Raw genomic sequence first — 11933 nt, 5'->3', positions numbered from 1 at the left:
TGCTCTGCCCGCCTGGGAGGGGCAGGCGGCCTTGGAGACAGAAATCTCAACATGCATTTCGGCCCCCCGGTTTGCACCCATTTCGACGGCTACACAGGGTACGAGAGCGCCAATCGAAAGGCCAGGTAGACCTTCCCGGGCGTGTCCCCTGAGCCCTGCGAATACAGAATCCCCTTCCGTATAAACATTGTCATTCCCCTCGCAGCTCACAGTCCAACAGGGCCTCCCGCAGGGAAGGGACTCGCCCTGGCCAGTGCGGCTCCGTGGGTAGAACGTCGGCCCCTACACCGAAGGGTCTTGGGTTCGATTCCCGTTCCCGGGCTGCAAGTTCAATCCCTGGCCCCAGTTGGGGTGCGTGTGGGAGGCCACCAGTCGATATGTCTCTCTCACATCGACATTTCTCTCTCTCTCTCTCCCTTCCAATCAATGGAAAAAAATATCCTCACACTTCTAAACTCCTGTCACACTGACACCCTTAGCTCCTCCGTGTGAATCCTGGAGGCTCGGCTGAGTAAAGCACATGACACAGAATTCTTTAAAAACGACAAAACACCAAATTCCTATGCCAATCCCTACGATGGGGGTCCCAGAATCTGCACCCTTCACCGGAAAGCCACCTAGTCCTTTAAACAGTAATATCCTAAATCCATAGCATTCTAGGCTCTGCCGGACTGAGGTGAGGTGCCTGCATAGGACGAGAGTGCTTGAGGGGTGGATGTACAGAGTCCATAGCAAATAGATGATCCGATGTCCTCCGTGGTTTAGTACCAGCACAAGGGCAGGGCTGGAGGGTGGGGGGCATCTCCTTACTCAGCATGGGGCCCCTGGACCAGGAGCACCAGTATCTCCCAAGCGCTTGCTAAAAATACAGAATTTTAGCCCTGGCCGGTGTGGCTCAACTGGTCGAGCGTCATCCCAGGAACCAAGAGCTCGCCCATTCGATTCCCGGTCGGGGCACAGGCCGGGGTTGCGGGCTCAATCCCCAGTCGGAGGTGTGCAGGAGGCAGCCGATCAATGACTCTCTCATGATTGGTGTTTCTCTCTCTCTCTCTGAAATCAATAAAAACACGTTCTTAAAAAATACAGAACTTCAGGCCCATGTCCACACCCATTCGGTCCTAATCTGCGGCCGACACCCCCCCCGTTGATTTGTGTGCCCCTGAAGTGTGACCAGGGTGGGGCTCCTGACCCTTCCTCAGGAGCCCCAGCTCCCTCACCTCCGGGAAGGAAACAAATATTCCCCCACCGTCTGCCCCGTGCCTGGGTTCCGGGCACCCTCTGTAAACCCGCCGAGTTACACCTTCCAGGCTTTGCCCACGTATTTTGGCTGAGCCATGGGCTCAAATCAGGATTGAGTCATGCTCTCAAAGTAACAGAGTTTCGCAGGGACAGAGCAAGGGTTTTAACTGCAAACGCATCTCACCTCAGTGCCCCTGACTTGCCCACCAAGAGCCAGACAAAAAGGGGGTGCAGTAAAGGGGAGTCAGCTTTCAGACAGGATGACCCCTGTCATCACGCCCTTCATCCCACGCTGCTCTTCAGGGAGGAAGCCTCGGATCCTGTCAGGCTACGTTTGCAGTTACTTTGTATCTTTGGCGTATTCAACAAGAAGACCCTTTGTTTCTTTTTTCGTATCCTGTGCTACAAATGCACAACCCGTTTTCTTCTAACGTTCCCTTCGGGCCACCGAGGGACGGCCTCGGCGCTCGCAGTCAACATTCGTCTCCGCAGAGCCGATGGGTCGTTTCCAACCTGCGGGCATCTTTTGGATCCCAACGAGTTAACGGAGGACGAGATTGGAAATGTTCACACGGAGCCGTCTTCAAATAACTAAGAGTAAACAAGAAATTCTCCACAGGCAACTAAAAATAAAGCAATGTTCACGGAGCCACTGAGTTCCCTGATCCTAACGCCAGCCGACACGGAGCTAAAATGCACCCGGGTGGGTGCCCTGGGGTTGCCTCTTAGCAAAGGCACGACCCTGCTTTTCTGAGATGAACTTGACGTGGCACCGATTCTACGTGTGTTGGAGCTTAACCCCTCCATGGCCTCCTTCCTCCCCTCTCCGTGGCCCCTGGCCAGCGTCCGCCAAGCATCCCTGCCCTACCCTCTGCCGCTCTGTCCCCGAGGTCCCTGTGGTCCAAAGACACTTCTCCTTGGATGGCAAATCCTTCCTGGGTTGCAGGCCGTGTTGTACTTTCTAAAAGTCTGTCTTTTGACCTTTTTCTAGTGGACATTATGCCCCACTGGTCCCGATTCCAGGGGGGAGGAAGCTATTTAAATCCCGATTCGATTCACTGAGACGTTTGTGATCCCTCCACATCTCCCATCACAGGAAAGCTCTCAGTCTTTTCCTGTGTCCTCGCGCCTGACAAATTGCTGCCAATATCAGGACTGAAGGCCCTGAAGTCCGAGGCGGCCCCTACGGACGGGTCGGTCCATTCTCAGACCCCCGACAGGCTCACCGTTTAGGTAGCTATTCGTTGGCCTCACGTAGCTCATCTCTTCCCATCTTGTCTCTGACGGTTTCCCAGGGAAGCAGATTTTACAATCTATCTGCTGAAGACCGTTAATTGGATTCTTTTAGATATTTTTAAAGAGGTGCCAATATAGGAAGGAATTTGCTTTCGGGTCACCCTTCTGTGAACGAGGCCCCATTGCCGACGCCTGGCTGACCCACTTCCTCCTAAAGTCGTTACCTTGCAATTCACAGGTGCACGAAACAGCGCCCCGGAGACAGTCAAGAGAGGCACGAGCTGGGGACTCAGAGCCGGGAATCACAAGGTCTCGGTCACCTCGGCCGGTCGTTTCCGCTCCCTGGTCTCCTCGCTCCCTGGGGAGAAAACGAGGCCTGTGCACAGCAAATTTAAAATGATTTCTGGCCCAGCCGGGCGTGGCTCAGTGGTTGAGCGTCGACCTGGGATCCAGGCGATCGGGGTTCGATTCCCGGTCAGGGCACATGCCCGGGTTGTGGGCTCGATCAATGACTCTCTCATCATTGATGTTTCTATCTCTCTCTCCTTCTCCTTTCCTCTCTCTGAAATCAATAAAAATATATTTAAAAAAATAAATTAATTAAAAAAAAAAGTGATTTCTGACCCCATCGTGTCCTGTGATCTGACCACCGGTTCCAACCGCGTGCGTGTGTGTGAACCACGCCAGGAGTTTAGCAGGGGTGGGCAGCTTCTTTCCTGCCAAGGGCTGTTTGGATATTTATAACATCATTTGCGGGCCATACAAAATGATCGACTTAAACATTAGCCTGTTCTGTTTGGTCAAACATTGAATTAACTCACCCCTAATGGGACGGCTGGAACGGCTTCTCTTTGGCGAGGCCTTGGCAGGGCCAAGCCAAAGGATTTTGGCCCTCGGGCAGGACGTTCCCCATCCCTGGTTGAGAGGAAAGCGCACACGGTTTCCCGGAATTCGTGTGTTCGGTCACCATAGGGCAAGGTGGAGACTGTGCCTGAGACGCATGCGTAGCCTGGCTGGACGCAGTGTCCTGGGAATTCAGATCCTGTTTAATTCTAACATTATTTTTTCTCTCTCTCACACCGATTGTCCAGTTTGCTTTGGGAATGGGTGGCACAGGATTAGACTCACACCAACGCAGCCCGGGGAAGTCACGTTGCCACATTGCCCACCAGACGTGCCTCTAGGGTTCTGAGAAATTGGGGAAAACAGGATTCTGAGAACAGACTAAAAGAAATGGAGAATTTCCTGAAGTAGAAGATTGTTTCGTCTATCCCAGGAGCGACCGCTCTCTGAGTCCCTATACGTCAGGCCGAGATCAGAGGCGTCAAAGGGCCCAAGGGCAGAATTTGTGGGAGTCAGAGCATGAAGAATTTGGAAATGACATCGATGTGAGAGGGACACATCGATTGATCGCCTCCTGCATGGACCCCAACTGGGGCTGGGGATCGAACCTGCAACCCAGGCAGGTGCCCCTGACTGGGAGTCGAACCCGAGACCCTTCGGCCCTGTGCAGGAGCCACCAGGAGAAGCTGGACATCCCGAGTGTTTGTCTTTTCCTCTCTGAAGGCCGCAGCTGCCAGCCTGAAACTCGGAGCAGCTGGGGCACTAAACCCATCTCTCCGGGGACGAAACGCAGGGCTAGCCAACCACGTAAAAGGATTCGGGACAGCGTGTAGTGATCACGCTTTGTTCCAAACGAGTGGGTGTTTCACTGTCTTCCTCCCCTGTCGACTATCATCTCAACCTCTTAATTTCTAATTTTCTACACTGTGATTACTAGGCTGGCCTAGAGGCCTTTTGCAGGCAGTGCCTGACAAAGACCATACACTAATTACCGCTCCTTCCCTCTGGCAACATCATAAAGGTTATTGTCATTCAGAAAGCCTTCTGTGGTTCAGGATTCTGGCCTACTTACAGCGCCCGACACCCCTACTTGAGAGATGGGAGTAATGCTAATTTAACTGACAGAGAATCCCGCCCTGGTGAGGATTTCTGTGTCTCTAGGACGCTACGCAGGGAGACGCTTTGTCCTGAGTCTACATGCTGCTGAAAACAGAATGTCCCGGGAGACTGTGTGCGATTTAGAAGTAAGTACGCATGCGAAGGAGGTGGGGAAGGCGAAGGTATCCTCTTTGGAAGGTACCGGCAGACCCTTTGTGAATTCGGGAACCACTTGGGTTTTAGCAGACAGCTCACATCGACTTTTACCCCAGGACAGCTCCCAAGACACAATTCTCAAACTTTGTCTAGCGCCACCTTGAGGACACACTGAGAATTTTTCCGAATCCTGGATGCAGCTCCATCTCCAATATTGTCTCGCCAGGAGATTTTTTTTTATTTTTTATTTTTTTAAAAAATATATCTTTATTGATTTCAGAGAGAGGAAAGGAGAGGGAGAGAGAGAGATAGAAACATCAATGATGACAGAGTCATTGATCGAGCCCACAACCCGGGCATGTGCCCTGACCGGGAATCGAACCCCGATCGCCTGGATCCTAGGTCGATGCTCAACCGCTGAGCCACGCCCGGACAGGCTGGAGACTTCTTATTTCTGTGCCCAGTTGAGCCCCTGGTGCCCTAGTTTTCTCCCATGGGTGGGCCCTTCACATTTCCCCAGACGTGTTCCATTTTGGCAACCTTCCCAGGATCCAATCTTCTTTCTCCTAGGACACGGCCTTCCCCTCAGAGAAAGTAATTTTCCCGCATCGTGACCTGGCGGTTGAGAACCTTTATCCGTCGAGAAGCTCCTCAGGTTGCCCTGCCACTTATCACCTGTCCCACAGCGTCCTGGGTCCACAATCCACCCACCTGCTGGGCCACCTTCTATACGTTGGACATCCTTGAAGCTCACTGCTCAGCTTTATTCATTTCCTGTTGCCCTATGGCCCTGGTCTAGTTATGGGACAATCTTCTGGAGAAACCCTGAAGAGTCCAGAATTCTCCAGAAGCTCTCTCTCCTCTACGGTTAATTGGCCCACCCAGTTTTGACGTGGGTATCAACGTACGAAACACTCAAACCTGTGAAGAATTTGTGTGAGTTTATTTGAGCCTAACTGCCGACAATTTCCGGGAAACAAAATCTCAACAGACTGAGACAGTGCCCCAGAGAATGGCCGCTTCGCACTTTGTTTTATACATTACAATCAAAAGAGGAGACGTAGGTGCGTTCCATGAAATCCACTGGTGGTAGGTTAGGGAGGCGGGAGAAAGCAAAGCAGGGAAACCTCTGGGATTGGATAGAAAGTAAAATTACGGACACACACTTCTACATAGGTGGGTACAGGATAGTTAACAGTCAACAATTAACTCAATGACCATAAGGGGATTTATGATCTCCAGCCTGGTGCATTGGTTGTGCCTTGTAGGGTCTGGAAGAAGGGGAGTTACCCTGACATTCCAAAGGAATGTTATCTTAGATGCCAAAGACAATAGGCTCAGTTAAAGTACAAATTGACCTTTGTCAGGGTGATTCAGATCTAGGACATGACTACCCACCATAAACTGCTTTGAGTTTTAAAAAGTTTTCATTCCAGACCATCCCGTGTGGTTCCTTTAGGCCTCTGAGTTTGCAAAGCCACCATACAGGCCTCCTCTGAGCTCGTTACATTAGCATGGGGCCCTCTTCTCACCCACATGGGACATGCCCAGCCTCTGAGTCAAAGTGTGGACACCATCTAGGCAGCTGGCCACTTCTTAAACGCTATTGTGCCATACAGTTCAGTGGGTTTTACCTTCCCACCTGTTCCTTTTAACCCACTGGTGTCTGGGTCACGGGGAAGATTCTCTGGCATTCATGGGGGATCATCAAAGTGTTGATTCCAATGTCTACCTCACTGTTGAAAGAATTTCTCCACCTGCTAAGCCCACCGAAAGAAGAATTTTCTGGAACATTCCATGCTGCGAACCTGATCAATAACCTGTATAATTTTGTGAAATTTAACCGAGGAACTCCTTAAACTGGCCCTTTCTCACCTCCCTGAGCACTCAGTCTGCATCCTGATCACCCCACCCTTCCCCGGCCTAAGTAATTAAAATACCGAGCAAGCTTTCTCTTTCCGGTGCGTTTTGCATTTAAATAGACACAGCTTGAGGCTGCTTTGTAACAGCAGAAGTAATGGGCTTTATTGAAAAAAGATAAGCTTTCTCCTTTCCCTCCACTCCTCGCTTTGGATTTGTGTTCTAACAAAATAAGAGGCACAGGTTTGATAAGGTCAAGCTGATAAGTGTGTCACGGTAATTGTCTCAAAATTAATGGAGATGAGTAAAGAAAGGCCGACTATCCCCAAACTAAATGGGATGTTAAACAAAGGCCCTTTGGTCTTCAGTTAACCAGATATTTATGTGCTGCCAATAAAAAAGTTTAAAAAATAGTTGAGTTTGGTCTTCCTCCCTGTTTCGCGGATGGAAGGTGTTGCTACACATCACATATTATGTGTTTATAAGACCGTATGCAAACACATCCATGCTTATGTTTATATATATATATATATATATGTTTATATATGTTTATTAAGTTAAATGCATAACTTACAATTATAGTGTAAAGAATGTATCATCCAATAGGTATTTGTCTGGGTAAGTGATTCTCAAAAGTCGGGGTGCAGCCCTGGCTGGTGTGGCTCAGTTGGATAAGCATCATCCTGTGCACCGAGAGGTCACCAGTTTGATTCCCATGGGGGCACATGCCCAGATTTCAGGCTCAATCCCCAGGAGGGGGTGTGCAGGAGGCAGCCACCCAGTGGTTCTCTCTCATCAATGTTTCTCTCTTCCTATCCCTTCCTCTCTCATAAAAAAATGTTTATTTTTAAAAGTGGGGGGCAGTCTCCCCCCCAACTGCCCAAGGGACATTTGGTAACATCTGGAGATGTTTTGGTTGTCATTGCTGAGGCTGGACGAGGCTACTGCCATCCACTATGAAGAGACCAGGGATGCTGATGAATGTCCTGCAAGGCACGGCTGCCCACCGACCGCTGCCAAAAACCATCACCCATCCTCAGATATCCATAGTGCGGGGTTTGAGAAGTCCTGGTCTAAACAAACGTTGGCATTTCCTGGTGGTGTATTCATGTTGAACCAGGCACGGCAGTTAGACTGTTTAGAATGCCTTGTTTACTTCCCACAACTTTTCTGTGAGGTGCTGAGATGAGGCAATGGAGAGCAAGAAGTTTGGGAATTTATTTCCCCTAATTAGAAAGAGGGAGAGCCAGGGTTGAAGGCAAGGTTGATCTGGTTCCTGGGGTGTCTCTTGTAGCCTCCACACCAGATTTCTGTTCCTTTTGCAGAAACTTCTGATTTTTAGGTTAGCAAAGAAACTGGGTGTGTGTGCTGCCATTCATATGTGTTTGTATAGATATATATACACCAGTTAAATTCTTTTTTCTTTATTGATTAGAGAAAGAGGAAGGGAGAGAGAGAGAGAGAGAGAGAAACATCAATGCTGAGAGAGTCATGGATCAGCTGTTTCCTGCACGCCCCCCAGCAGGTATCAAGCCCACAACCTGGGCATGTGTCCCGACCAGGAAAGAAAACTGTGATCTCCTGAATCCTAGGTCGATGCCGATGCTCAACTGCTGAGCCCCCCCAGCCAGGCCCATTCTCATCTTATAATGGAAGAAGTTAACTGAGAAGGTTAGTCATTGTCCAGGCTCACGCCTAATAAATCCTGGATTCAACATGCAAGACCATTCTTCTGAGTGCAAATCTAAGACTCTATAAACAACATAGCTCATGTCCACGTTGGCTAGAGAGTCACTGTGGTGAGCAGAAGAATGCCCCCCAGCTGTCCATGTCCTAATCCCCAGGATCCATGGCTATGTTCCATCACCTGGCCAAGGAGAACCAAGGTTGCACATGGGACGAAGGCTGAAAGCCATGGCTATATTTCAATAAGTAAGCAAAGAATGTTGATGTATATATTAGGAAGACTTAAACTCACGTTTGTGTTCTGAGTTATGCTTTAATGGGCAGCTATATTATAAAGCCAGGATTGTCTAGAAGGGAGTGTACTTCTGCAAATGTATGAAGCAAGAGGTACTGGTCTCCTGGAAGGGAACTGAAGGGAGTTTATAGTTTGGATTTGCTACCACTGACTTGTCTAATGCGGCGTTTCCCCAGCCTTGCATCACTGACATATGCTCAGTTGGATGTGCCTTATGCTAGGACCGCCCTGTGCATTGTGTGATGATGGCTACATCCATGGCCTCCACCCACTAGGGGTCACTACTACTCTTCTCCAGTTATCACAACCCCAAGGTCTACCAACGGTGCCAAGTGTCCCTTGGAGGGGAGACAGCCTTCAGGTGCAAAGCATTGTTTCATGTCTGCCATGATTGTCCAAGACAAGTGTCTGGCAACCTTGAAACAAAATTTCCACCGATTCCCCTTTTACCTCTCTTCAAGTCCGATTCCAACCACCAACTTTGTGCTGACGAACCACTGAGAGTTCATCAGACAAATAAAGTCATCCTGTTAATATACAGTAAATTCGCCCAGCTGGTGTGGCTCAGCGGTTGAGAGTCAACCCATGAACCTGGAGGCCAGGGTTGGATTCCAGGTCAGAGCACATGCCAGGGTTCCAGGCTCCATCCCCAGTAGGGGGCGCACAGGAGACAGCTGATCCATGTTTCTCTCTCATCATTGATGTTTCTCTCTCTCTCTCCCTTCCTCTCTCTGAAATCAATAAAAACATATTTAAAAAAAAAAATGAATAGTGATGGGATGTTAAAAAAAAAATTTAAAAAGAGAGATACAGTCAATTCTGTTGGCTGGTCCTTCTGTCGAGGAACTCTAGTTACTCTCAGCTATGGAGTTACCAAATCATGTCCTTCAAAGTAGTCCCTGCGTCTTCCATGCTGAGACAGAGAAACTGAGCAGATTTGTCAAGTATGGAAACTCTGGACTCTGTGCCCCTCCTGACACCACGCTACGCCCAGAGGAGTGAGGCTGGGGGTGGTGATGCTTATGGGGCCCAAGGGCCAGCCTGAGCCATGCAGGTTGTTGCTGGGTCTCCAAGGTGTGGAAGGGAACAGTACAGAGCACATGCTGTCCATAGCAGGGGAATGCCCAGAGGAGCTCACTATGGGTCCCACTAGAACACATAAGTTTGGGGTGTCAGATCCCCCAGATCTCCTAACCCATGGTGCCCGAGCCTCTGCCCGCTCTTCTGTGGGCCATCCTTACGGCCATGGCTTCTACCTGTGCCTCCAGGGTGCTCCTGCCACCTTTCCTGAAAGAGCAACCTGCTGCTGCCTCCATGCTGAAGCTCGATGTGACCCAGATGAGGGCCTGGGGACAGCTACCCCTTACCCTCAGTCTAAGTTGGCAACATGAGCTTGGGTGGGGGGGGGGGCACCATCCTGTGCCCAGGTTGCAACACCCTCAGTTCCAGATGCATCTTTCTGTCTGCTGTGCCGTAAATGCAGTAAGTGCCGTAAATGGCGTAAATGTCGTAAATGCAGCGAATGTCGTAAACGCGTTAAATGCCGTAAATGTAGTAAATGTCGTAAATGCGACAAATGTCGTAAATGCGATACATGCCGTAAATGTAGTAAATGGGGTAAGTGCGGCAAATGCTGTAAATTGCATAAATGCAGTCAATGCCGTAAATGGAGTAAATGGCGTAAATTCCATAAATGCCGTAAAGACGCCCATGCATCTCCAAGAGGCACATTCCCGAAGGAGCAGAGAGCCCCACGCAAAGGAAACAGCAGTGACACCCACAGTGTTTTCTTAGCGCAGCCTTTCCAAAGGCCGTTCTGGACTCGAGACTTATTTTCGTAACTGTTTCCCCAGCTTTTCCCTGGACTCCCAAATGTACAGGCTAAAGTCCTAGGGTTTGCAAAAATAGCTGCCCTGCTCTTTTATCTTTGTGTGGGCTTCCTTCTTTCGACCTGCATCAAAGATTAATACGTCTCATGGGCCCCGAGTGTCAAGGGGGCTGTGAAAGCCACTAGCGGGTAGACCCCTGTTACCCTGGGGTCCGATTTTGATGAAAAGCCCACCCTGGCTGTCCCCCAGGATAACCCACTGGTGTATGATGGGTCCTGAGGGAAAGGAAGACAAGAAAAGAGCAGACATCGAGGACCGGGATCGGAAATTCAGGAGGCTTCAGGGGAAAGGGACCCTCTTGATGGCCCCCACTGGGCGCTTGCTCCCCAATCTGTGATTCTAAGGAAACCCCTGCGACCCAGGAACCCACGGCCAGCTACCTCGGGATGGCTTCCCTGGGATATCTCGCTGTTATAGGCATTTTAGTGCAGCAGGTATTAGGATCCCTGCAGCGGCTATAACAAACCTGGAAAACGTTTTCTGAGGCATCAGCCTTACCCAGGGAACTTTCTTTAGTTATTTTTTAACTAAGTGAACTGCAGTTATCCTCTTGTCCAATTTACAGCTAGGAAACTCCTTAAAGAAATGGTATTCTAAAAAAAAATAATAAAAATAATAGAAGATGAAATGCACGCCTTTAATTGGATTAATGCATTTTTTTTCTTCCTGTTAAATGCAAACTGCTAAAATACTGTATTAATGTTATACGGTTAAACACATCTAATGTTCTCAAATAGACTCCCTTTATTTAGTAACCATGCAGTTCACTACAGGAGGTTCCAACAGCTCATAAAATTCTCTTCTGCACAATTTCACTGGCTTCTTAGGTGTTTTTAAATGAAAACCCATAGGTGCAGTGACCTTAAACTATGTGAAAGCCATTAGTACAAGAGCAAATAGGAACAGAGGCCCCACCGTAGACTTGTCTTCAAGGCATGGCTCTGCATTCTCAAATCTAACACTTGGAATTCCAATCATATCCCAAAAGAGAACAAATACTCCAGTTCAATGTTTCTCAGACTTTCTTATTGGTTATCTTTTGCAAGGAGAGTTTTTAACACTTTATTTTCCATAACATAACCCAACTCATGTAATTTTGGTGCCACAGATACGCAGTATATAGATTTTACGTGTATATGTTTAGGGACCGTGTGGATACTTGTGCTTTTTCAACAGAAAGAGTGAGATTCCTCCTTCCCCAGAATCCGCGTTTACTCCCTTGGACATGGGCTTTCCCGCTGAGATGCATTAGCTCTAGATCAGCCCTGCCCAATAGAACTTGCTGTGACCAAGGAAATACTCTGCAATACATGGTATCCACTCGCTGGTTGGGGCTAGGGAACGGCATTTTAATTGTCATTAATTGTCGTTAATTTAAATAATCACATATGACTAGTGGTTAACAATCTGGATCGTGTAGTTCTGCATAATTAAGGAAAAAATGATTAAATGCAAGGACATGAAGAAGGGTCTGTAAAGTCCCAATGGGTAGCTAGTGAGGTTTTTTTTTTTTTTTTTTGCAAAAAGGGGCTCAGTTTCGTTTTTTAATTTTTCAATTACAGTTTACATTAAATATGATTCTGTGTTAGTTTCATGGGTGCAGCATAGTGGTTAGACGGTCATATACTTTA

The sequence above is a fragment of the Miniopterus schreibersii genome (genome assembly GCF_964146895.1).
Source record: "Miniopterus schreibersii genome assembly, chromosome: Y".
NCBI classification, from domain to species: Eukaryota; Metazoa; Chordata; class Mammalia; order Chiroptera; family Miniopteridae; genus Miniopterus; species Miniopterus schreibersii.
This window is presented reverse-complemented; position numbering follows the sequence as displayed.